At 43.0% G+C, this 25,280-nt stretch overlaps 1 protein-coding gene and 1 non-coding gene across 2 annotated transcripts in view; both read right to left on the bottom strand.

Moving 5' to 3' along the window:
• Window positions 1–25,280, bottom strand: part of GALNT13 (polypeptide N-acetylgalactosaminyltransferase 13) — a 299,621-nt gene that overhangs the window by 273,788 nt on the left and 553 nt on the right. The gene's annotated exons all lie outside the window — the stretch shown is intronic.
• On the bottom strand, window positions 1,875–2,011 carry LOC119932685. Its single transcript, XR_005452426.1, has one exon. It is a non-coding gene; the product is annotated as a small nucleolar RNA SNORA7 (small nucleolar RNA).

Below are 25,280 nucleotides of genomic sequence, written 5' to 3'. Positions count from 1 at the left end.
GGGATTACAGTTATTGTGCAGATTCAGTCCTTGGGAATGATTTCTAAATGTCATGCTGCTCTGTTTAAGCTGTTTGCTAATTAACATCTTCTTGCAATGTTGGATGGATGAGGACTATGTCCAGGAGGGTGACAACTGCACTGTTTGTCACGGTGTCCTTTAGGGCCACTGTCGGAGACCGAATACCCAGTTGGGCAGACCATCAGTCTGACCCAGCTCGGCATCAAAATGCCTAGGATCTAGCAGAGCCTGCTGGGGTTGACCTGAACACTACAGTCCCTCAAATCCAAGTTGCCCCCTCTCTCAGAGCTACAAGACATCGAGACCAAGTTTTCTTTCATTCAGGGATACCTGGCCAGCCCATGTCTCCACAGCTGCCTGTTTGGGAGCCTCTGAGCCTGTCAGAGTTGCTTGGCAACAGAGGGAGCAGAGCTCTGCCACCCGTTCCCACGGGCTGGGTTCCTTGGCATGCAAGAAGTGACAGAGGAGAAATTTCAGGTGGTTTCCACTTTTCTGAGGGGTTTCACCTCACTGGAGAGGGGCGTGATGTGTGGACATGACTAAATTTGTGTTTGAATGGTTTATTTTAGAAACATGATCAAGCCCCTAGTACAGCAAAAACACTCATTAAATGTTGATAATGACTGCGATTGAGAGTCCCACATTCCAGTTTCACAATACTGCAATTCCTTCTCACCTGACTCAAGCTCATTCTCAGAGCCAGGAAGCCGGTTCCTACCTGGACTCCCAAAGAAAATGGCCATTTAAACCTCAAGTTCTGAGGAAATGAATGCAAAGGGAGATATATAGCTACATATACGCAGACATACTGCAGTAACTCGGGGTTAAAAAACTCCAGTGGCAATAAATCTCCATTTCTCCTGTCTATGGTATTCTGCAACAGAAAACCACATCTCCTTATAGTCAGACAATACTTGCAGCTGAGTTTAAGCGGTTTAACAAGAGATACCATTTTGCCATATGGTAGTCAAACAAACTAATAAGCTGCTATTTATAGAAGGCTCTTTGACTGCTCTTGGAGACTGAAAATCCAGGAAGGTGAATAGCACTAACAGTTTCACATCAAAAGCAATCTGCAATATATTCTGATCTGGCCATTTTACAAACAAAATTATAGAAATGTCAAAATACAAAAAAAAAGAAGTTTCTCCTTTAATTACATTTTAATTAAATTGAAGAGAAGCAGCAAAGCTCAGTGGAAAGATCACAGGCTTTGGAGTCAGAGGTCATGGGTTCATATCCCGACTCTGCCACATGTCTGCTGTGTGACCTTGGGCAAGTCACTTAACTTCTCTGAGCCTCAGTTACCTCATCTGTAAAATGGGGATGAAGATTGTGAGCCCCCCGTGGGGCAACCTGATCACCTTGTAACCTCCCCAGCGCTTAGAACAGTGCTTTGCACACAGTAAGCGCTTAATAAATGCTATTATTATTATTATTAGTAGTAGTAGTAGTAGTAGTAGTAGTAGTAGTAGTAGTAGTAGTAGTAGTATTCTGTGTAGCAAGCCCCACGGAGAGTGCAAAATTATTTTTCTTGGTACTTTCTTCCCCAGGAAAAAAAGTAGAGACAGTATTTCAAGCTAGACAGGTAATAAGAATAATAATTAGTATGGCATTTATTAATATCTTGTCTTATGCTGTCGAGTCATCTCTGACCCATAGCAATTCCACAGACATGTCTTTCCCAGAATGTCCCACCTCCTTCTGGAATCATTCTTCTTATAGTGTATCCATAGAGTTTTCTTGGTCAAAATATGGAAGTGGTTTACTATTGCCTTCTTCCACACATTCAAACTTGAGCTCCGCCCTCAACTCTCTACCTTGCTGCTCCTGCCCAGCACAGGAGAATTTTGACTTTTAGCAGATTGCCTTCCACTAGCTAGCCACTGGCCAAGCTAGGAATGGAATGAGTATGCCTCTGCTGACTCTCCCTCCTGTAGCCAAGACTGGTAGAGTACTGAAAACTTCCCAGGTGTGACCCTGAGAGGGATTAAAATTTTACTCAGTGCTAAATTCTGGGGTAGATACCAGGCTAGGAGATCTGACACAACCTTAGTCCCATATGGGGCTCGCAATTGATCTTTCATCCATTTTACAAATGAAGAAACTGAGGCTTGTAGAGTTTAGGGGTATTACCCAAGGCAGAGCTGGTGCTAAAATAGTTCCCCCCGACTCCAAACCTGTGTTTCATCCACTAGGCCACACTGCCTCCTCGAATGTATGAATTTGAAGAATACAGTGCCAACATCCACACAGACACAGTTATCTTATCAGTTCGATTGCATCCCACAGTTTATGACATTGTTAGTGAGGTGGATGACTTTTATAAAAAAAATTAATAGCTCATTTTTGTTGCATTATCTCTTCCCAGAGCTATAGTGAGGTCTCCCAACATCACCCTAACATCATGGGAAGCAGCACGGCCTAGTGGGTGACGCGGTTCTAATCCCGGCTCTGCCACTTGTCCGCTGTGTGACCACGGGCGAACCACTTAACTTCTCTGTGCCTCAGTTACCTCATCTGTAAAATGGGGATTAAGAGTGTGAGCCTCATGTGGGACAGGGTCTGTGTCTAACCTGATTACCTTGTATCTACCTCAGCACTTAGAACAGTGCTTGACACAAAGTAAGTACTTAACAAATACCATTGTTATTATTATAATTATCATTATTAATAGTATCCCTGTGAATTCATTTGCAAATCCTTGTCTAATCTCCTGAAATAAAGCTTTCCTCATTCTGTGTATACCTGATTCCATGAGAAGAGCTGGAAGGAGAAAAAGTAAAAATATTGGAATATATCGATCAATGGTATTTATTGAGAAGTTACTGTGTGGAACACTATACTAAGTGCCTGGAAAAGTATAACACAGTTGCTAGACACAATCCCTGACCTCAGACAATTTACAGTCTAGAGGGGGAGATAGACCTAAAAATAAATTATGGGTAAGGGAAGCAAAGTATGAGGATATGAACGTTGCTGCTGTGGGAGTGGGGATGGAGTGTTGGCCTAGTGGAAAGAGCATGGGCCTTGGAGTTAGAGAACTTGGACTCTAATCCATCTGAAGCACAATGCAGTCCTCAGGCCAGGTGCAAGCCATGGAGCTGGAAGAAAAATGTTCCCCTTTTTGGCAATTTGTTCCTATCAGACAGGCTCATCATTTAGTCAGGAGGACCAAAATAATCCCCAAAGATTGGTGTTCCCTGAACCCAAGAACTGACATGGTTTGAATCTAGCTCTCTATCCTTAATTCCTTCAAGGCTGGACTGAGGAAAGAAGACCAAGGGCAGGATGACATATTTATTATTCCAATTTATAAGGGAGTAATGTCATAAATAAAACCGCTCCTAGAGCTACAGCATCCAAGTGCATGTACACAAAAGATCCATCACTAGCCAGGAATGGTCTTCCAATGGGAAGGTATCCTTCTTCCACCCATAAAAAGACAGAGCTACAGTGGAGGGACATTCAGAAAGAGAGAGGTGCATCCTCTCAGACCCTTGGAGGACACAGAAAACCGAAGTCAGAGGCCTCCCACCAAGGGTCCTGGAGAATTTATAGTAGGAGCTTTTCTCCATCATCCCGCAACACATATTTTTATCTTGCAAATATTTTTTAACTCAAAATATCACTCAGCAAATAATGATAGTAAAAGCACCACCAATAATGATACATAGTGATTTAATGTGCATTATAATTTGAATTAATATCTATGTAATAAATAATATAAACTTAGACTATAAGAGATAAAAGCCAGCACGTATTTGCCACCTCAACAGGGCTAGAAACCCAGGGTCGCGCTGTCCCTGACTTGCACGGTCATTTGGATGGATGGTGAGAGTGTCCACTCTCATTTTAATGCCTCAAAGTGACCAGAGGAAAGCCCTACTGAGGAAAGTAATGGTGGTGGCCTCCTCTCTGACTACCATCTCTCCATCCTCGTAGTCACCTGGGCTAATCCAGGAGCCCGGCTAGTTGAGGCTACATACATGTGGAGGAAGGCTGGTAGCTGACCATGCCCATGACGACTACCCTGAAGAGAGAGAGGGAGTCATGATTTCCTGCTCTTTTCAGAAGAGGGCATGGTTAGGTGGACCAGACTTCCCACTTCCTCTCAGCCACCTTCCGTGGTTCCAGGCCCATGGCATTCCCCACTCAGATCCCTTAAACGAAGGCCACTCTCTAGGCAAGGACCCCGATGACAGAAGCCAAGGCAGAGGGAGACCGGACTCTTAAAATTAAACACCCTACACAGTCAAAGGTCCTTACCATGGCTTTAAGGTAAACCGGCTGTTCCCCAGATCTTACCTTATCTATCTCCTACTACATCCCATCCCTCAGCTTTCACTCTTTTAAGGCCAACTTGTACTCATTTATTCATTCAATCATATTTATTGAGTGCTTACTGTACGAAGTGTTTGGGAAAGTACAATACAACAATAAACAGACACATTTCTTGCCCACAGTGAGCTACTCTCTATCTCATTCTCAATGATCCACCACATCCCTTTACCCCCATTCTCCCTCTGGCCTGGATCTCCCTCCCACTTCATATCCAACAGACCACCACACCCCCACTTTCAGAGTTTTCCTAAAATCACAACTCCTCCATGAGGCCTTCCCTGATTGAAACTTCATTTCCCCTACCTGCTCTCCCCTCTGCATTGCCTATGCACTCAGCTCTATACCCTTTAAGCATGATACCCAACCTTCAGCCCCATCACATTCATGTACATAACCTTACACGTTGCCATTTCCCCTATGTGCAATTTATTTTATTTTCTATCTCCCCCACTAGATCATAAACTCCTTGTGAGAAGGGATCATGTCTAGCAACTGTATCGAACTTTGGCAAGCACTTAATATGGTACCCTGCATGCAATAAGCACTCGGTAAATAAATATCCTCTCAATTGATTCCTCTAAACCAAGAAATGGAGAGATAACATGGGAGAAAAATAAATTCTGTTTTGTTTTAGTTTTCCTTAATTTATAGCATCAGATTTTTTCATGAGGATGCTTTTAAAATGGTTGACTTTTCTTCTTAAAAAGAGGCAATGGAAAATAGGCGATGGCTGTTATTTTCCCTTCCAATCACATACAAAATCAATTAATAAGTGGAATTTATTTAGCGCATACTGTGTGCGGAGCATTCTACTAAGCACTTGGGAAAGTATGATACAATTAGGACCGTCTCTATATGTCGCCAATTTGTACTTCCCAAGTGCTTAGTACAGTGCTCTGCACACAGTAAGTGCTCAGTAAATATGATTGAATGAATGAATGAATAACTTCCAGAGAAGAGATGCAGGGAGCACAAGTTGATTGGAAACATTGGTCAGAATTCCCTAGGCTGAAAATCTGTCTCAGTTCTGTCTTCCCCAATAAAGTGAGCCAGAAAGTTGAGTGGCTATCCCAGGAATAAATCAATCAATCATATTTTTTTAGCACTTACTGTGTGCAAAGTACTGTGTTAAGGACTTGGAATTGAATCTAGCATGGCCTAGTTGAAAGAGCACAGCCTGGGAGTCAGAAGACCTGGGTACTAAGTTTAGGTTCAGCCGCTTGTCTGCTAGGTGACCTTGGGTAAGTCATTTTACTTCTCTGTGCCTTAGATATCATCTGTAAATTGGGGATTAAGACTGAGAGCCCTATGTGGAGCAGAGACTGTGCCTAACTTGATTATGTTGTATCTACCCCAACACTTAGTTCAGTGCCTGGTATATAGCAAGCACTTAACAAACACCATAAAAAAATCCCACCAGTGTTACCCACCTGAATCATGCATCAATAATGAATTACCACCACTTGCCCATTTAGGGTTCTCTAAACTAAATATCCTCCATAAGACCAGAGGCAACCCCCCAAAAAACCTAAATGTCTGTGTTGCCATCACAGAATGGAGAAAATCTCTATGAATCTTTCAAGGGAACTCTTCTACACAAACAGCATCCATATAGAATTCCTCTATGAACTGTATTCACAGATGTCAGAAGTAATTTAGTTATGGCTGTTATAAAGTTTCCAGCTAAAAAATGGTCAACATCACTAATTCCTTCTCTTGAGGGCAAGAGATAAGCATTAAATACTGAGCAATAATGAAAACTGGTATTGAAGAGAGCATATAAAGGTTTCTGAGCAAATAGGATAGAGTCTGATTAGAGACCGTCATATGATCACTGCTGTATACAAACTTCCAAACCCCTCATTAAACTTTTATCTGTTTTCCGTACTTTGTCCTCATTTCAGTGAAATACCAAGATATATGCAACTAGAAATGTGTTCCTTTATAACCTCCTGCCAAATTCACTCAGCGTGACTGCAATCGACTGGTGGAATAAAACTACATATTACTGATTGTATATGGCACTTGACTATTGCAGAATGCTTGGCCAACAATAAGCCAGGACCGGTTCCAAACATATTCCCTGATGTCCCAGAAATACTGAAAGTGAGTGATGTTGGTTCTAGGTGTAATTTGGGCAACCTGGGAGGCAGGCAGGGGGAGGTTATTTAAGATTTCCTCCCCTTATTTTGTCCCAAATCCCTATATTTGACTTCCATCTTGAAATGATATTGCACAAAACATGACTAAGGCTTGGTGAAGAGGATCCCTAGTGACTATTTCTAAGACACCCAGGGGTCCAAAATTTCCCTCCTCAAAAATCTTCAAAGGATCCCCCAGTACCTCTTCCATAAAACCCTTCATAACCAGCTTTAATGTTCTCCAACAGAAGGCTAGTATTTCACTACTACAAATAATATCTATCGTATTTACTGAGCACTTCCTCTTCACTGAAAGCCCACTGTGAGGAGGGAACATGCTCTACTAACCCTGTAGAACTCACTCAAGTGCTTAGTACAATGCTCCACACTTGGTAAGTGCTCTATAAATATCATAGATTGATTCCTAATGTGCCAAAGCACTATGCTAAATGCTAGGATAGATTCGGATAGATTAGAAACACTTCCTGTCCTACATGAGGCTGACAAACTCTCAGGAGTGAACAGACAAGCAGTGTGGTCTAGTGGATAGAGCATGGGAGTGGAAGTCAGAAGGACCAGGGTTCTAATCCCAGCTCCATCATCTGTCTGCTGTGTAACCTTGGTGGAGCCATGTAAATTCTGTGCCTCAATTACCTCAACTGAGAAATGGGGATTAAGACTTTGAACCCCATGTGGCACATGGACTGTGTCCAACCTGATTATCTTGTATCTACCCCAGTGCTTAGTACAGTGTCTGGCAAATAGAAAGCGCTTTGCAAATATTGGGGGGGGAAAAACTGAAGCCCAGAGAAGTTAACTGATTTTGCCATCATCACACAAGTAATGCATTTATCGTAGTCTCTCCATACATCCTTTAAAGCACATACATGAATTGAGTTTAATAGATTTAAGGAAAATATTCAAAAGGAGAAAATATTTTACTTATTAAAGTCAAAAGAAGGTCCCAGCTTTCAAGAACCTCATCAATGGCAGGGAGAAAGTAATTTAACCAGTTCAAAGAGATTCCATAAAGAACAATTCTATTTTCAAAAAGAGGAATTCTATCCTACACAGCAAACACACCACTTTGGTCTTTTCTATGGCTCTTATTCAAATGAGTAATGTCATGTAATTCAACTGTATCCAAATGAAATATCACACAACAGAATGAAAACTACCCACATTAAAAACACAGGGTGGCATTCAAAAGGGCATATCAGATTTAAGTAGCAACGCAGACAAATGTTTTGTAGCAGAACATGGAGGCAGTTTAGATCTAATATTGAAACAGACTTTCTGGGGCTCAGAAGCATAATTAGAATAGCAATACCAAAACAACTTCAATGAACAATTGAAATCCATCAATCACTCCCTAAAGAGGAGTAACATCTTCCAAATCCTAAGCAAAAATGGGAAGTATTATGTTAAAAAGGACATCCCTGTCAGTAAGCATAAAACTGCACCACAATAACCAAATTAAGTTTTGTAGGGTTCAGTCAGGAGAGGCCAAGAGAAAAATCTCATTTTCTTGCACTGATCTCAGGAATGCTAAGGAAGCACCCAAATGTACAATATCAATAACTCTCTGAAAATAGATTTGGAATCAATCAATAGTATTTTTTACATGCTTACTCTGAAGAGCCCTGTACTAAGTACTGGGATAGATATAAGATAACTAGGTCCCAGATGGGGCTCACAGTTTAAGTAGAAGAGACAACAAGTATGGAATCTCCATTTTGCAGTGGAGGAAACTGAAGCACAGAGATGTTAATGACTTTTCCCATGTCACACAGCAGACAATTGGTGGAACCAGAATTAGAACCCATGTCCTCTGGCTCCCAGACCTGTGCTTTATAGGCTCTGCTGTCTCCTGAGTACAGTACAATAGATTTGGTAGACACGATCCCTGTCTATAGGAGCAGTGTGGTGTAATGGAAAGTGCCCGGGCCTAAGAGTCTGAGGACCTGGGTTCTAATCCGGTCTTTGCCACTTAAATAATAATAATAAAATAATGATGGCATTCATTAAGCGCTTACTATGTGCAAAGCACTGTTCTCAGTGCTGGGGAGGTTACAAGGTGATCAGGTTGTCCCTCGGGGGGCTCACAGTCTTAATCCCCATTTTACAGATGAGGTAACTGAGGCCCAGAGAAGTTAAGTGACTTGCCCAAAGTCACACAGCAGACAGGTGGTGGAGCTGGGATTTGAACTCTGACCTCTGACTCCAAAGCCCATGCTCTTTCCACTCAGCCACACTGCTTCCCACTTGTCAGCTGAGTAACCTTGGGCAAATCACTTTATTTCTCTGGGTCTCAATTCCCTCATCTGTAAAATGGGGATTAAGACTGTGAGCCCCAAGTGGGATAGGTACTGTGTCCATCCTGATTAGCTTGTATCTATCCCAGCACTTAGTACAGTTCAATGCATATAGTTTTTTTTAAAAAAATCCTACAGTCTAGAGGGGGAGACAGACATTAAATAAATTACAGATAGCAGAAATTCAGGGTATAAAGATATGTACATAAATCCTGTGGGGGTAGGGGTGGAGTGAGTATCAAAGTACCGAAGGGTTGCAGACCCAAGAGCATAGGTGATGCAGAGGAGAAGGTGAATTGAGGGGAATGATGAGTTAGGCAGGGAAGACCTCTTGGAGGACATGGGATTTTAGTAGGGCTTTGAAGATGTCATATATGAAAGAGGAGAGAGTTCCAGACCAGAGGGAGGACGTGGGCAAGGGGTCGGCAGTGGAACAGATGGGATCGAGGAAGCAGTAGGTTGGCATTAGAGGAGGAAAGTGTGCCAACAGAGTTGGACTAGGAGATCAGCAAAGTCAGGTAGTAGAGGGAGAGCTGAGCTCAGAAGTCATGTAACTAGTTCAAAATGGGAGTATGTTTATCTTCTAAATTTATATCTAAATGACTCATTTGGCCAGTGGCAAGTGCAGATTATGGGATCCCAAGACCACAAAGGACTATAAATGGAGTTTCTGAAAATAAAATTTGGGTGATATTGGAAAATGACTCATTTCTGGTGGCAATCAAGATTTTGGCTTTAGTTAATCCAGCCCTCTCCTTGAATCAACAGCTGACAGGAGACCCCCTCCACTGTTATTTGTCAGAAAGTCCTTCCCTAACTGATCTCCAAAAGCTTCAGTTAACACAAAATGGATGCCAACTCACCCTTTCTGGTTTGATGATATGTAGTAGTTGAGCAAGTATCTATTTGATTTGATTTCTGCTTCATGTGCAGAAATCTCCATGTAAATTTCAGGTCTTGTTGAGCACAAGCTTCATAGCCTAATGAAGAGTACAGGCCTTGGAGTCAGAAGGGCTTGGGTCCCAATCCTGGCTCCGCCACTCGTCTGCTTTGTGAACTTGGGCAAGTCACTTCATTTCTCTGTGCCTGGCTCTGCCACTTCTCAATTGTGGGAGCTTGGGTAAGTTGCTTAACTTCTCTGTGCTTTAGTTACCTCACTTGTAAAATGGGGATTGATACTGTAAACCACATGTGAAATTTGGACTGTGTCCAACCCAATTAACTTGTATCTACCTCAGTGTTTAGTACAGTGCCTGGCATATAGTAAGCGCTCAACAAATGCCCTTAAAAAAAAAGATTGAGAGATACGGAGGCAAAAGAGAAAACAGCACCAAGCACAACAAACATAAAACAGTAGGGCATGACAAAGGGGAGTCTTTTTGTGTCCCCATTGTGGTCGAGATTGAGAGTACCATATTGGCCTTTTCGGCCATACACATTCATAAGGGAATTCTACCATCACTGGCATCTTCTTCAAATAAGAGGGTCCACTGACAACCTCGGATGTCTTATAGGGAATAAAAAAAGAGCTGGTTAAAAATAGCTTTAAAAGAAATCTGTATGTGCTCAAATCAGCAGGTCCTGCAATCAAAGCTTCTAAGATTCAAGGAATTGGCTGGCACCAGACAGAGCTGTTTGCATCTACGATCTTACCCAGAAAGTCAGGTTCCACAAAGCTGGTAGAGAGAAAATGCAAACACATGTTTCAGAAAGGAAAAAAAAAAATCAGGCAACATTAAAAATATAGACCGGTCTGCTTTATTTTGATTCCTAAGACAGAGAACTAAATAAAAAAACCATTGATTTTCTAATACCACAAAGAGCCCAGGCAACCAATGTGACTTTGTGAAGAGTAAATCACTTCAGATCAATCTAATTTCCTTCTTAGACATGGTGACGGGTTTTGTATATGGGAGGGAGCAATGAAGGTAATGTAACTTGGCATTGATAAGGATTTTGATTTGGTCCCACATGCTAGTCTCATCAACGAGTCAGGAAAATATAGGCTGCTCTGTACAATGCTTGTAATAGCAGTTGACCCAGTGAGCCAGACAATACCATTTCATGTTTTAATGAATGAGTCTGTGAGCAGGGAACATGCCTACAACACTATTACATTGTACTCTTCTAAGTGCTTAGTACACTGCTCTGTGCACAGTAGACACTCAATAAATAGGACTGCTTGATTGATGAGGGGTTAGGGGAGGAAGATTCTCAGGTCGCAGATGGCACCTTGAGCCCCATATGGGATATGAACTGTGCCCAACAGGATTATCTTGTATCAACACCAGCCTTTAGAACAGGGCCTAGACCATAGTAGGCACTTAAGTACAGGCTTCAAAGCTCTGCATCACCTTGCCGCCTCCTACCTCACCTCCCTTCTCTCCTACATCCCAGCCTGCACACTCCACTTCTCCCTGTGCCTCGTTCTCGCCGGTCCCGCCGTCGATCCCTGACCCACGTACTACCTCTGGCCTGGAATGCCCTCCCTCTTCAAATCCACCAAACTAGCACACTTCCCTTCAAAGCCCTAGAGAAAGTTCAGCTCCTCCAGGAGGCCTTCCCAGACTAAGCCCCCCTTTTCCTCTGCTCCCCTCCCCATCGCCCCAACTCGCTCCCTTTGCTCTATTCCCCCTTCCCACTTCACAGCAGTTATGTATATATGTACATACTTATAATTCTATTTATTAACAGTGTGTTTATATAATTCTATTTATAATGATCCCACTGATACCTGTTTACTTGTTTTGATGTTTGTCTCCCCCCCCCCCCCCGCCTTCTAGACTGTGAGCCCATTGTGGGCAGGGATTGTCTCTATAGTTGCTGAATTGTATTTCCCAAGCGCTTAGTACAGTGGTCTGCACATAGTAAGTGCTCAATAAATGCTATTGAATGAATGAATGAATGAAAGTATCATTTTTTTTTAAAAAAAAGGGGGGGTGCATAGCTGGAATCTTGAAAGCTACAAATAGAAACATGGCTTAGTGGATAGAGCACAAGCTTGGGAGTCAGAAAAACCTGGATTCTAATCCCAGCTCCACCATTTGTCAGATGTACGACCTTGGGTAAGTCACTTCACTTCTCTGGGCCTCAGTTACCTCAACTGTAAAATGGGGATTGAGACTGTGCACCTCCCGTGGTACTGGGACTATGTCCATCCCAATTTGTTTTTATCCACCCCAGAGCTTAGTACGGAGCCTGGTACACAGTAAGGGTTTAACAAATACCATCATCTTATCAGTATTATTATTCAGAGCTACTTTAATAAGCTGGAGAAGCTGCCATCAATAAACAGAATTAAAGAAAAACAAGAGAGGGGAAGGGTCTGAAAAGAAGCCGCACACATACAAGATGAGAAATGGCTGACTTGGCCACGGTGTGGCATGAAACCATCTGGGAGGGAGGGTGGGTCACAGGTTAACAAATTGATGCCTCCATTAAAAACCTCACATGCTTTTTGATCCCTCAACTGGGAGCATAAGCCATAAGAGCGGTGAGACATTCCTCCCCCTCTATTCAGCCCATATGTGTATATAAATTTCCTTCGTGTTTGATGATGGGGCCACTGATGATGGTTGATTCCCCCAAGATGGTCTGGATTCAAACAATGCTGTTGGCAGGGTCCAGAGCTGGGCTCGTTTTGACATCAGTTTCTCATGAAGCACTTGAAGTAAATTTTTCCTGTGATCTGGTGAAGGAGAGTGACCTGGTGGAAAGCACATGGTCTTAAGAGTCAGAGGACCTGGGTTCTAATATCAGCTCTGCCACCTGCCTGCTGTGTGATCTTGGGAAGTAACTTAATTTCTCTGTGCCCGAGTTTCTTTATCTGTAAAGAGAAGATTAAATGTCTGTCCTCCCTCCTATTGTGAGCCCCATATGGGACAGGGACCATGTATCTACCCCAGTGTTTAGAATAGCACTTAGAGAAGCAATGTGACCTAGTGGAAAAAGCATGGTCCTCGGAGTCAGAGGACCTGGCTTCTAATCTTGGCTCCATGACTTGTCCGCTGTTTGACTTTAGGAAAGTCACTTAACTTCTCTGTGCCTTAGTTACCTCATCTGTAAAATGGGGATTAAGGCTGTGAGCCCCATGTGGGATAGGGACTGAATCCAACCCGATTAGCTTGTATCTACCCCAGAAATTAGTACAAATTCTGGCACACAGTAAGTGCGTGGCAAGTACCATTAAAAAAACAAGCCAAGAACAAAAACAACAACAGTGCATGATATAGTAAGCACTATTTTTTTCATTTTTACTTAAGTCCCACAGTACTACTTAGACTTTTGTCAACTCTCAAGTGCTTAGTACAAGAAAGACTCTGCACTAAACAAATACCAATGATTGATTGATTGATCCAGGGGATTAATTCTTACTTTACAATTGAGGAACCTCAGACCCAGAGAAGGTAATAATAATAACAATAATGATGGCATTTGTTAAGCACTTACTATGTGCCAAGCACTGTTCTAAGCGCTGAGGTAGATACAAGGTAAACAGGTGGTCCCACGTGGGGCTCACAGTCTTAATCCCCATTTTACAGATGAGGTAACTGAGGCCCAGAGAAGTTAAGTCACTTATCCAAAGTCACATAGCTGACAAGTGGCAGAGGTGGGATTAGAACCCATGACCTCTCTGACTCCCAAGGCCGTGCTCTTGCCACTAAGCCACACTGCTGTGACTTGCCCAAGGTCACACAGAAGGCAAATGGAAGAGGCTATATTAGAACTCAGGTCCTCTTATTCCTAAGCCAGTTTTTTTTCAACTAGGCCATGCTGCTTCCCAAATCAGTTTGTAAGATGGTGCTGGTGAATGAAATTTGAGGATGGTCTGATCTGGCATTTACCTAGTGGCTGTCAACTAAGAGGATTCCCCAACCACCAAAGAATTTTAATCAATCAAAACTATTGATTGAGCAGTTACTGTGTGCAGAGCACTGTACCAGGTGCTTGGGAGAGTACAATACAAAATAAATGGGCAGTCATATTCTGCGTCCTTACGGAACTTACAATCTAGTGGAAGAGCTTACAATTTTGTGAACGGATTATTCCTACTCTTTATGGTGGAATCCATTTTGTGCTCTGATGGAGAGCAGTTATTTCTGGGTTAAGTGGGAACATCGCTGAATCAGCCCAGGGGATTTTTGCCCAATAGTTCAGTGTTCAGAAGAGAGGAAAATTGCAGCTAGGAGAGCCTGCTTGGGTTCTTTGGTGAAGAAGACAGTTGACCTGACAGGGCTTTTATTACAAACATTGCCTTTGCTTTCACAAGTTTTATCCCATCCCTATATTCTGCATCATATCAGACCAGCACCCTCCTCTGACACATATGTATTTATTTTTGCCCTTCCTTAACAATTGAAATAATAATAATTGATAATTGTGGCTTGCTATGTACCATGCATTCTACTAAGTGCTAAGGGTAGATACAATATATGCAAATATCTAGACTGTGAGCCCATTGTTGGGTAGGGACCGTCTCTATATGCTGCCAACTTGTACTTCCCAAGCGCTTAGTACAATGCTCTGCACACAGTAAGTGCTCAATAAATATGATTGAATGAATGAATGAAATATATGCAAATTGGACACAGTTCCTGTCCCACATGGGACTCACATTTTAAGGGGAAGGACATACAGATACATAATCCCCATTTAACAGATGAGGAAACTGAGCCACAGAGAAATAAAGTAGCTCGCCAAAGGCAGACAAGAGGCAAAGATGGGATTAGAATAATAATAATAATAGTATTTGTTAAGTGCTTACTCTGTGAAAGCACTGTTCTAAGCACTGGAGAGGTTACAAGGTGATTACGTTGTCCCACGGGGGGCTCACAGTTTTAATCCCCATTTTCCAGATGAGGTAACTGAGGCACAGAGAAGTTAAGTGACTTGCCCAAAGTCACACAGCTGACAGTTGGCAGAGCCGAGATTTGAACCCATGACCTCTGACTCCAAAGTCTGGACTCTTTCCACTGAGCCACACTGCTTCGCAACCGAGGTCTCCTGACCCCCAGGTCTGTACTCTTTCCACTAGGGCATGCTGATCTCTTGAAATACTCTATAACTGGAGTACTGAGAGAGAGAGAGAGAGAGAGAGAGAGAGAGAGAGAGAGAGAGAGAGAGAGAGAGAGAGAGAGAGAGAGAGAGAGAGAGAGAGGGAGGGAGGGAGGCAAACTGGAATAGATGTGCCCCATAGGGCTTGGAACAGAGTTAGTGCTTAAAACACAATTATCATTTTTATACTTGCCAAGGCATTTACAATAGCTGAAAACATTCCCTTCTGAAGTAAGTCTTGCTGAAACAGGATGCTAGCCTTTGAAATCTCCACCCAACTTTGATAAGCATTTAGTTTTGCAGGGCTAGCTGTCAATTAAAACAACTTAACTTCACAAAGTTCTTCCATATAATTATGGAATTGGGAAGTGTTTTTTTTTAATGCAGATGGATCCTCTTCTGAGTTGAGATATTTTAGATTTCACTGAAATCACTCTCAGTGCAGCTCATCTGCAAATAACCTAGAAATAAATCACAAGCAGCATGAAACATCATTAGAGTCTCCCCAGCAGTTTATTAATTTATGTATAATTATCATCTACACAAATTATTGTGAAGGAACTGACAAGTCATCAGTGCACCAAACAGAATTTTTTCACATATGAGAAGAAAAGAAAATTAGAATTCCAATAATTCTAAATAAATAAATGGCACTCTGTTATTACTAATTATTTGTTCTTGATGATTTTTCTCTAATAGACTATCTCCTCAACATTTAAAATGGATTACAAAACAACATGTTCTGAAAATAAAATCTGTGTCTCATTGGACTATGACAAAAAAAAGGCCTCATGGGTCATCTTGCCTAACCAGAAGGCCAGGAGTAGGATTGGAGAAAATGATCAATTATGATTCTTTATTATGTCCATAATGCTCAGTCTTTCCAGGCCAGGCTGCTAGACACACATACAGATCTAAATGGCAGGATTAAAACCTAGTGCCAAAGAGGCGATGAGGACATGCAGTCCTTCTAGTTGGGGTTAGCACACCCAACATATTACCATTATTATTGCATTTGTTAAGCATGTACTATATCCCAAGCACTGTATTGCGGTAGACAGAAAACAATCAAGTTGAACACAACCCCTACCTGATTTGGGGCTCATAGCTTAAATGGTATTTACTGAGTGCTGAGTCCTGTACTAAGCATTTGATAGAGAACAAAAGAGTAAAAAGACACACTCTCTAATCTCTTTAAGGACGGTGATCCAGAGAGCCCTTTGTCCCAGATCAACCAATCAATGGTTTTTATTGAGTGTTTACTAGATGACTTGACAGCATAAGTCAAGACATGTCTATGTGTAAAGCACCACACTAAGTGCTTGAATGGCTACAACGGTACAGTCTAATAGGGGAAGGCAATTAAACAAAGTTATTTTTTGAGAGCTTACTTGTGTGCAGAACACCATAGTAAGTGCTTGGGAGAGTGGGTCCCAGGGAGTAGATATTCAGGGCAAGGATTCACCTTTAGACCACTTCCTATCCCATTTCAAGGGGTGGACTTCTACCTTGACCACCTGGGTTTGTACCCAAGGCCAATCTTGCCATTAAGGGATTCCTATCAGATCAGATTGATTTACTGAGTGCTTACTCAGAGCATAGCATTGTACTAATTGCTTGGGAGAGTACAATAGGGAAACATTCATTCATTCAATTGTATTTATTCAGTGCATATTGTGTGCAAAGCACTGTACTAAGTGCTTGGGAGAGTACAATATAACAACAGACATATCCTGCCCACAATGATCCTGACTCTTTCACAATCGGAGAGACAATTCCCTAACTCTGGATTAACAAAGGGATGTTCTCCTCTTCTCTGTCTCTCCCACTCCCTCAAAACTGACTTCCCTTCTCATTGAAGGAGATATGAATCCAAACATTTTTTTCCTGAGACCTTTTCTCCCTCCATCAGCTCATGTCAATGAGATGAACGTTACTGAGCACTAAATAGTAACCTCGAGGGGCTTCAGTTTCTCCTCTCAGAGTCTACTCCAATGCTCTGCACACAAGTCACCTTGGTTTCTCCTCAAGAACCCAGTGAAAAGCTCTGCATTCAGTAGGTTCTTCGTCTCCCCCAAGTTTCTAATACAGAATTAGATCAATCAACCAATCAGATTTATTGAGCACTTATTGTGTGCAGAGCACTGTACTAAGTGCTCTAGAGAATATTGTATAACACAGGTGGTTGACACGTTCTCTACTCACAGCGAGCTTACGGTCTAGAGGGGGAGACAGACATTAATATAAATAGACTACTGATATGTACATAAGTGTTGTGGGTCTAAGGGACGGGTGAATACAGGGTGCAAGTTCAAGTGCAAGGGTGACAAAGAAGGGAGAAGAGAAGAGAAAATGAGAGACAATTGGGGAAGGCCTGCAAATTGTACTTCCCAAGTGCTTAGTACAGTGCTCTGCACCCAGTAAGTGCTCAATAAATATGATTGATTGAATGAATGAATGAATGAATGAAATGTGCCTTCAATAAGGCTTTGTTCAGTGGACACGATACATATTGTTGGTAATGAAGAGATGGGATCCCAACCTCCAGTGCCTTTAACCAACCCTTAGGCATATAAGGTCACATGGTCAATACTTCTGGGATCTTTTATGCAGCCCTAAAGGCATTGGCTACATCCTACTAGGCTCGATGGCTATGCACTGGGAAGAAGGGAAAGGGAAAGAGAAAAAAGGAAAGGGAAAGGGGAAGGGAAAGGAGGCAAGTGACAACCAAGCAATAAATGTAAGAGGGAGCCAAAAAGTGGTAAGGAAGATTCCAATCAAATAGTGCTATTTATTGAACATTTACATGTGCAGAGCACTGTACTTAGCCCTTGGGCAAGTACAGTATAATTCCACAGGGAGAGATGAAGGAAACAGAAAGGGCAAAAAGAAAAATGTAAATATTAGATTCCCTCACTGAAGAGTGGGTGGATTTCCGAGATACTCAGTGAGACTTCCCTCGCTTGTCTTATAACCCAGGACAAATAGCAGGGATTTCAAAAGTTTCAGTTCATTCATTCACTCAATCTTATATATTGAGCACTTACCGTGTGCAGTGCACTGTACTAAGCACTTGGGAAAGTTCAATTCATCAATAAACAGACAAATTCACTGCCCACAACAAGCTTACAGTCTACCAAGGGGGAGACAGACATTAATAACACATTACACAATGCATACACAAGTGCTGTTGGGCTGGAAGGGGGGAAGAACAAGGGATCAAATCAAGGTGGCCCAAGGGAGTGGGAAAAGACAAAAAGGATTCTGGTTGGAATTGTGCAGCATCTTTTCAGAAGCATCAGCCATTTGAAACTGCTCATGACCAGAATAATAACTCTGCTTTTCATTAATCGCTTACTATATGCCAAGCACGGTACTAAGCACTGAGGTAGATACAAGATTATCAGGTCCCACATGGGGCTAACAGACTAAGTAGGAGGGAGAACAGGTATTGAATCCCCATTTTGCAGATGAGGGAACTGAGGCACAGAGAAGTTCAGTGCCTTGATGATAATGGTGGTAGCATTTGTTATGTGCTTACTATGTGCCAGACACTGTACTAAGCACTGGAGTGGATACAAGCAAATCCGGTTGGACACAGTCCGTATCTCACACGAGGCTTACAGTCTGAATCCCCATTTTCCAGATGAGTTAACTGAAACCCAGAGAAGTTCAGTGACTTGTCCAAGGTCACACAGCAGACAAGTTAGGGAGTCAGGATTAGAACCTAGTTCCTCTGACTCTGGCTCTTTACACTAGGCCAAGCAATGACTCTGAGAGATGACACTAAATTGCTCAGATGAGCTGAACAAGTGTCAGATCATCCATTTATCCTCAAATACATTTTAAACCACCTAAATAATCACTCTTTTGTTTTAAGTAGATTTCAGCATATTAAAGTAGCAACAAATGGAGAGCTGCTTAAGGCCACCTAAAAGGCCATACCTACAGGAGAAAACTGTAAATATTACAAATCTCCAAAGAAACCATAAAGGGCAGAATCAGCATTGAAATTCAAACGTATTTTATCAAAGGTTAAAGATCTCTTTCAAAGATCCTGAGTGACAACTTCTCGTAGGCAAATATACGCCCCAACTAATGAGGAATGTATGTTAATTTATTCCTTTTTTTAAAAGAAAATCAGAGAATATATCGTACTTACATTAATGTCTGTCACCCCCTCTATTCATTCAATCATATTTATTTCTGGACTGTGAGCCCATTGTTGGCTGGGACCATCTCTATATGTTGCCAATCTGTACTTCCCAAGCGCTTAGTACTGTACTCTGCACACAGCAAGTGCTCAGTAAATACGATTGAATGAATTAATTTATTTATTTATTGAATGCTGTGTGCAGAGCACTGTCCTAAGTGCTTAGAAAGTACAATTAAGCAATGAAGAGAGACAATCCTTGCCCACAACGGGCTTACAGTCTAGACTGTAACTCATTCAATTGTTTTTCATTCAGTCGTATCTATTGAGCGCTTACTGTGTGCAGAACACGTGTTCAGAAAATGTGTCTACGAACTCTGTTGAACTGTACCCTCTCAAGCATTTAGTACAGTGCTCTGTCCACAGTAAGCACTTAATAAATACCATCAATTGACTGACTGATTAAAGTTTTTCATAAACAAAATGGAGAACCAAAAATTAAGTCACTGAAATCAATTTTGTGTATGTTCAAATCTGATTCCTGTAAAATTTGAGATGATGCAGCTTCAACAACAACAAATTATACCAGCACAATGAATACTAGCAAGATACACGTGATATCTGTCATCATGAATTAAGTTCATAGCACCATGTAACAATACATGTCCCTCCTTCCCATCTTTATCCTTGAAGTAATTAGATAGAAACTAAGGTCCTTTGAAATACATAGATCGGACTATATGGGACTCAAAATTAAATCCTTTGAGCTATTAGTCTTACTTGTCACCTGAATGGAGCTCAATACAATGATTAATCCGGGAAAAGAAAGTCACTATCTGCTTTTCCTGCATTAGGGAATTATCTATAATGTAAGTTTTGTCCTGATTAATCTAGAAGGCTGACTCCTAAGAGAGTCAAATTTTTCATTCTTCAACTGAAAAACCCACTTGACTTCCAAATATTTTCCCCACTTGAAAAAGCAAAACTTTTAGTTCTCTGGATTGGCCTGGCAAAATGAAAAAAGGATGGGGCAAGGAATCTGGAGACCTGGATTCTAGTCCTAAATTCTGTCACATGCCTGCTATGTGACCTTAGGCAACTGATTAGTCTCTTTGTTTCATCAATCTCCCTCTTGGACTCTTGCACCCTTTATTCATGCCTCCCTCATCCCCATAGCATTTACATACATATCAGTAATTTATTTATATTAATGTCTGTCTCCCCCGCCCCGGACTGTAAGCTCACTGTGGGCAGGGAACATGTCCACCAACTCTGATACACTGTATTCTAATAATAACAATAATAATGGCATTTATTGAGCACTTACTATGTGCAAAGCACTGTTCTAAGCACTGGGGAGGTTACAAGGTGATGAGGTTGTCCCACGGGGGGGCTCACAGTCTTCATCCCCATTTTACAGATGAGGGAACCGAGGTACAGAGAAGTTAAGTGACATGCCCAAAGTCTCACAGCTGACAATTGGCGGAGCCGAGATTTGAACCCATGACCTCTGACTCCAAAGCCCGGGCTCTTTCCACTGAGCCATGCTGCTTCTCTGGTATTCTCCCAAGTGCTTGCCCACAGCAGGCACTCAATAAATATGAATGATTGCTTGATACATCAACAGTTCTGTGGTGGAACAGAGATTGCATATGACCTGATTATCTTTTGCCAAGTATTAGACTAAGAACTGAGGTAGATACAAATTTCATTTTATGAACATTTTATTAACAATAATGGAATTTAATAATAATTTAATTTAATAATTGAACAGATTTAATGCATTTAATTAAATTTTATAATAATAGAATTTGTGCTTAATAGACACCACAATTATCAATGGAACTTTTGTAATTTTCGTGATTGCCACCACTGACAGAAATGAGTGTCTGATGTAATAGGGCTCCGTAGAAGAGAAGAATGAAGCACACCAGATCAATCAATCAATTTTATTTATTGAGTACTTGTGTGCAGGACACTGTAATAAGGGCATGGGAGAGTACAAACAGCAATACAGCAGACACATTCCCTGTCTACAATGAGCTTACAGTCTAGTGAGGGAGACATCTATCATTGAAACAGCAGATCTCCTTAGTTACCACCAGTTCTCCAGATTCCAGCCTATAACATCAGTACTGATCTGCTGTTATCTGCCCAGGCTAACAAGGCTTTTCATAAGGCACACGTATGTGAAGATACAACACTCCTGGATGACATCTCTACATCAGAAGAAGCAGTATGGCTTAGTGGAAAGAGCACGGGCTTGGGAGTCAGCGGTCATGGGTTCTAATCTCAGCTCCACTACTTGTCAACTGTGTGACTTTCGGCAAGTCACTTAACTTTTCTGTGCCCTCAGTTATTTCATCTGTAAAATGAGGATTAAGACTGTGAGCCCCACCTGGGACAACCTTATAACCTTTTATCTACCCCTGCGCTTAGAACAGTGCTCGGCACATAGTAACACTTACCAAATGCCATAATTATTATTATTACAATTATTATCAGGAGCACCATCTTCAAACCAAAGATTATTCTCTCTCTCTTCTGTACGTGTCGGAATTTTCCACTTGGAATTCAGCAACCTACTTGCCAAGAGTGCCCACCCATTAAGCATTTTAGATGTTCCCCTAATGAGTATCCCACAAACCATTTAATCAAAAATAACAGCCTGATGGGTCATTCTCTCTGGTATGTGTTTCAAGTAAATATGAATAATATAGATGACCACATTTGATGTGGGAGAATTGAAACGTTTCCAAATTAAGTCCCTCCCTTCCCTACCCCGTTCTACATTCTGAATGTGAAACTGAAGCCTTCATTGCTCTTGTCTGACTTAACAGTTGCCCTCCCCTAGGAAAGAAGTATCTGGTACTCAATGTTGATGGCAATTGCTTTGCTACCCCAACAAAGTGTGCACGTGTGTGTGTGTGTGTGTGTGTGTGTGTGTGTGTGTGTGTGTCTCAAGCAGGTCGAACAGAACAGGAGATTGGAGGGTTTAGGAAAGCCTGTGTAAGAAAACACAGCAACAATAACAAAATTGCTAATAAAAAAATTATGGTATTTGTTAAAGTACTTACTACGTGCTGAGCACTGAACCAAGAGCTAGGGTAGACACAAGACAGTCGGGGCCCACATGGGGTTCACAGCCTAGGTAGGAGAGAGAACAGGTAACGAATCCCCATTTTGCAGATGAGGAAAGTAAGGTACAGAGAATCGACAGGACAGGCAAGTGGCAGATCAGAGATTAGAACCCAGATCCTCTGACTCCCAGATGCATTGTCTATCCTCTAGGTCATAGCGCTTCACATCTAAATGCATGCCTGAGTCATATTGTTGAGGTTGGAGTATGCGTTTGGGAACTGGGTTCAGAGGAAGTGAGTGAAATTGATCAAGAGCTCCATTCCATTGCATCCCCTCCTTGAGCAAGGTTGGGTGGGGAAGAGTGGGGATTAAGGAGGGTAGGGGGGGGAAGGGGAGAACAGGTTGTGCATCAAGCTGTTCATTAAGCCGATTATTAGCTAAAGACATAAGAACAGAAGTAATGACATTACTGCATTACTGCCCAGCTTAGCTTTCCACCTCCCTCCGCAGCACCAAAAGGTCACTTGGAGGAATGGTGTGACCATCCATAGTCCTAAAACCTCTCCATAGGCCCAAGAAGTGTCATCTATGGAAAGCAACGATCAGCTGTGTATTATTTACAGCAACAATTGCCACTGCAAAACGCAATGTCTAGGGTAAGTAACTGGAAGGAATAAATAACTGATCACGAACCGCCCATTTCGTTAAAGCACCACAGCAATTTGGAAGTGTTTTGAACCTTTATTATTCCTCTTGGGTGGAATTTAATTTTGCTTAGACCTAATCTCATCAATCATTTTTCTCTTGCTCGGGTCACCTATTCCGAACCAGCAGCGGTTCTTCACTCTCCAATAAAGGAAGCACCAATGACCTCAGTGGCTGCTGCCTTTCATTTCTGTAAGGTATTGAACATCTCTTGTTGTCGTAATTAGCACGTTCTCCCCCTCTGCTGGGGAAGTGTTTTCTCCTACCACTCCCATTCTTCCAAAACAATAAGAGAATCGAGCATCAATTTATCTTTTTCCTCGCAAATCCTTCCTACGCAGGGCAGCCTCTTACGAGTTAAGAGAACAGACCTTTGGAAACTCTATTTGATCCTGAAAAATGTCCACCGAGTAGCTCAAGCCGGCTACTTAGAAAGTGTCTCCATTTCTACTAACCTGTCCCACAGCAACTAATTGAGGTGGCTGATTATTTCTTTTTTTAAAAAAAGAATGATCTCCCTAATTCTAAATCCTTTCCTCCATAAGTGTGTCAGGCAAAGCTCCAACTGTAGCCATCTCATCCAAAAAGCAATACCACAGCATCTTGAATTCCTACAAACAGCTGGCACCTGTTCAGTATTACATTTCCAGGGGCTCTCAGAGGCAGGCTCCCGAGTTCCCCCTTCTACAAAAAACAAGCACCCCGGGGAAGCAGACAGGAACGTGAACCCTTGGGGACACAAATGCAGGACCCTCTCCCCTGCCTCTGAAATCTTTCCACCCGTTTCCACCTCTCGATAGTTTCAAGCTGAATATGTGCGTCTTCATCAAACGAAAACAGCGTTTTTGCCTGGAAAATAGCTGAGCCAGTCAGTCTACCACGAGCGGGATATTCCTCCTAACTTCTTTTGGGATTGGAGCGCTACAGTCCCCAGATTTCCTTGGGATGCCCTGCCCCTGTCTCCCAGCGTGGATCTAAGGGAGAGGAGCCCACCATTCTCTACTACCTCAGCACCTCTCTCCCCCTCGTGTAACATCCCACTTGCAAGGGGGTGAGATTAAAAGGCAGTGTGAGGGAGGAGAAGGTGGACAGTCCAGGTGTCAAGCGCTTAACAAATACCAACATTCTTATTATTAGGACCTTCACCCCACAGAGCATCCCGGGTCCGGGGAGGGAAAGCAACGGACATGGAGGGGGAGAGGGGACTCTGGGGGTCACCTTCAGGGGGAAAGGGCATCCCTCTCTTGCCCACGAAGTGGCAGATTTTGGAGGCAGGGCAAACACCACATACACACACACACACACACACACACACACACACACGCAGACAGATGAGCTGCAGTAAGGGCACATGGGGCTGGACCCGCCGCCCTGCTCTTGCGAGTGGCCTGCTGGTGATGTCCTCGGGCACACCCGCCATCCGAGCCTGGCACTGTTTCCTTCCGGGCCCTGCTGGCACAGTGGTCCAGGGGGGCTTCGGCCTGGTTCCCTGGGCGCTGTTCCTCTCCATCTCCCAGAGCTGGATGGTCACCCAGGGAGGCTGAAGTCGCTTGGCTTCTTCCCAGCCTTGGGCAGGTCGCCCCCCACCCCCCTTCCTGGTTCTTAGGGCACGGGGCTGGGATCCCTGGAGCCCGTTTTGGGGGTAGTGGGCATCCCCCCTCCCCAGCCTGGGGACCCCGGGATGGGTCGGAAGAATCAACCAGGGGTCCTCGTTCCCACACACACCCCTCGACCTTCAACAGTGGCGGGAAAGTTACCGGGTCCTCGGCCGGAGCGTGGCGAGAGATAACAATAAGAATAATAACAACGATGGTATTTTTTAACCACTCACTATGTTCCAGGCACTGGACTAAGCGCTGGGGTGGATACAAGCAAATCGGGTTGGACACAGCCCCTGTCCCATGTGGGGCGCTCAGTCTCAATCCCCATTTTACAGCTGAGGTTACTGAGGCCTAGATCAGTGACTTGTCCAATGTCACGCAGCAGACAGGTGGCAGAGTCGGGATTAGAACCCAGACCTTCTGAGTCCCAGGCCCGTGCTCTGCCACTTGTCTTCCCGGTTCCACCACATGTCGGACAAGGAGGACGAGGAGGAGAGGGGAGGGGAGGAGGAAGAGGAAGAGGAGGAAGAGGAGAAGGAGGAAAAAGAAGAGGAGAAGGAGGAAAAGGAGGGGGAGGAGGATGAGGAGGAGTAGGAGGAGGAATAAGAAGAGGAGGAGAGGAGAAGGAGGAAGAGGAGGAGGAAGAAGAGGAGGATGAGGAAGAGGACGGGAAGGAAGAAGAGGAGGATGCGGAAGAGGTGGGGAAAGAGGAGGAAGAAGAGGAGAATGAGAAAGAGGAGGATGAGGAAGAGGAGGGGAAGGAGCAAGAAGAGGAGGAGGAAGAGGAGGAGAAGGAGGAAGAGGAGGAGAAGGAGAAAGAGGAGGAGAAGGAGGAAGAGGAAGAGGAGGAGGAAAAGGAGGAGGA

Source organism: Tachyglossus aculeatus, chromosome 9, assembly GCF_015852505.1.
Source record: "Tachyglossus aculeatus isolate mTacAcu1 chromosome 9, mTacAcu1.pri, whole genome shotgun sequence".
NCBI lineage: Eukaryota > Metazoa > Chordata > Mammalia > Monotremata > Tachyglossidae > Tachyglossus > Tachyglossus aculeatus.
This window is presented reverse-complemented; position numbering and strand designations above follow the sequence as displayed.